This window comes from Homarus americanus, unplaced genomic scaffold (genome assembly GCF_018991925.1).
Source record: "Homarus americanus isolate GMGI-L3 unplaced genomic scaffold, GMGI_Hamer_2.0 scaffold51646, whole genome shotgun sequence".
NCBI lineage: Eukaryota > Metazoa > Arthropoda > Malacostraca > Decapoda > Nephropidae > Homarus > Homarus americanus.
Genome location: NW_024741317.1, coordinates 1 through 2725, shown reverse-complemented (window position 1 = coordinate 2725; position 2725 = coordinate 1). Strand labels below are relative to the sequence as shown.

The window sequence follows — 2725 nt, the reverse complement described above, 5'->3', positions numbered from 1 at the left end:
GTCTGGTTAATTCCGATAACGAACGAGACTCTGGCCTACTAAGTAGTCGACGGATCTCCAGAAAATGGTGTCCAGTTCGCAACTTCTTCTTAGAGGATAAGCCACGAGATTGAGCAATAACAGGTCTGTGATGCCCTTAGATGTTCTGGCACGCCGCTACACTGAAGGGATCAACGAGTTTTCCCTCCGAGAGGAGCGGGTAACCCGTTCAAAGCCTTTCTTGATAGGGATTGGGGCTTGCAATTGTTTCCCATGAACGAGGAATTCCCAGTAAGTGCAAGTCATCAGCTTGCGCTGACTACGCCCCTGCCCTTTGTACACACCGCCGTCGCTACTACCGATTGAATGATTTAGTGAGGCCTTCGGACTGGCGCTCTTGGATTGTCGGCCCGTTGCCGCGAGGGTTTTCGGTCGTCGCCTCGAGCTGACGGAAAGATGTCCAAACTTGATCATTTAGAGGAAGTAAAAGTCGTAACAAGGTTTCCGTAGGTGAACCTGCGGAAGGATCATTAACAGAGAGAAAGAGAACGGGCGCTCTTAAAACTACTACTACTCTCCTGATTTGGGCGGTCGGGCTCTGCTCTGGCAACTCCAGCAGCGAAAGAGGACAATCCCGGCCCCCGCACAAAAATAGGTACCACCACGCTGTAGGTGGACCACACTCGGCGAGAGCGCGAAGACCGGAGGAGGAGGACGACGGGCTTTGGACGGCTGCCCCGTCCTTACTACCGGCGAATAAGCCTCTTGACCCAAAAAGAGTGAAATTCAAGTGTCAAAAACAACAACAAGCCGTCCGGCCAAACCAAACCACAAACTTGGGCTATGTCTGTCAAACCCTTTCATTGAGACTCGACCTGTGATGGTTAGTCGCAAAAGACCAAATGGCAAATACACAACTCTTAACGGGGATCACTCGGCTCGTGGGTCGATGAAGACCGCAGCAAACTGCGTGTCGGTATGTGAATCGCAAGAATACCAGATACATCGACAAGTTGAACGATATTGCGGCGGCGCAGCCATATGAGCTTGTCGCCGCCACTCTTCGAGGGTCGGAAATATACATCCATCGGTTGCTGCGAGTTCGGTGCCTGCTGACTGTCTCCCACGAGGGTAACCCGAACCGAGCCCGCTTGGGTTTAATCGCCGCTTGCGCGAGGCGTGCCCTTAAAACAAGCAAGCCTATCACTAGCAAGTCCATGGACTTGGCGCACCCACATTCAACCACAACAAAGCGACAGTTGTCGCCCGCAAATAACTGGAGGCGGCGCTTTTGCCTGCTGTCCACAGAGACACGAATGGCCGTCGGCCGCTCATGGCTGATGCTGCACATGTTCTAAGAGGCACTCCATCCCACGAAGAGGAAACGAAACCGGGTCGGATATCTTTTAAGTAAGCCCGCCGGAATTTCGTCTATCACCTCGAAAAGAGTGCTTGGCATGCATTGCAGTGGAACCTAAATTGATGAGTGCGCCTGGGCCCGCAGTCTACCATGTAGTGGTGCAGGCAGAGAGATGAGAATGCTTGGGTGACGCCGCTCTTCCTCACGCGCTCCTCCACCCTCTCCCACGGTCAGACGCGCTCTTTGAGAGTTCGCCACGAGTCCACGTCTATCTCATGACTGGGAGGGAGGCAGGGGAGTTCTCTCTAAACGCGTTAAAGACGGTTGCGCCTCATAACGGCGCTCGCCGGGATAGAGCACTAGTTCTGCAGCCGGAAAGGCCGCTCACGCCAATTAATACTGCGACTCTCGCCTCTTTCTCCGGATAAACAAGTGCCACTGCTGTGGCATGCGGAACGGGAAAGAGGTCAAAGTTTAAGCGGCAAAGGTGCGGCGAGTAAGGGCGGAACACGTATATGCATTAAAACTGTGTGTGTATATGACTCTGCGAGATGTTCTGCTGGAACACTTTTCCTATTGGCTATTTACCACTCAATGAGAAGGAACGGAGTCAGGGTGGGAGTGCCGGCGCCATGGCCGCTGGTACCCCCGCGACAAGCCCCTCAAACCTTCCTGCCTGGTAATGTCGGTGGTGAAGAAAGTCGGTGGCAGAGCGCTTCGTGGTTGGGGAACTTGTTCCCTAAGGATGATGAGACCACGATCGACCTCGTAGGAGAGAGCTACCGCCAAATTTAAGCATATTAAGCGGAGGAAAAGAAACCAACAGGGATTCCCTTAGTAAGGGCGACTGAACCGGGAAAAGCCCAGCGATAACCTCGATGTCTTCGGGCACGAGGGGTGTTGCGTTTCAGAGGGTCCAGCACGCCGTCCCATACCGTCTAAGTCAAGCTTGAAAGCGGCCACTGCCCATGGAGGGTGACAGGCCCGTATGGCGCCGTGAGGGTACAGATGGGACGGTCGGAAAGGGCCTCTGTAGAGTCGGGTTGCTTGAAAGTGCAGCCCAAAGCAGGTGGTAAACTCCATCTAAGGCTAAATATGACCACGAGACCGATAGCGAACAAGTACCGTGAGGGAAAGTTGAAAAGAACTTTGAAGAGAGAGTTCAAGAGTACGTGAAACCGTTAAGAGCCAAACGGGTGGAAACTCGAAGGTCGAACTGAGGGATTCAGCTCGTCGGCTGTCGGCTGGGTGGGTGTTGTAATTGAGCCCAAAATGTTTGCGCCCACTCACGCTGGCGTCGGCGGCGTATTTCGCCTCGTAGTAGGTCACCGACCGCTGCCGGGACGCCGGCCGGGACTGGTACCTCGCCGACTCTCTCAGCTCGTC

General features: G+C 54.1%; 1 pseudogene; it reads left to right on the top strand.

Moving 5' to 3' along the window:
* The first annotated feature begins 894 nt into the window (after positions 1 to 894).
* LOC121875848 lies at positions 895 to 1052 on the top strand (annotated as a pseudogene).
* The last annotated feature ends 1673 nt before the right edge of the window (positions 1053 to 2725 follow it).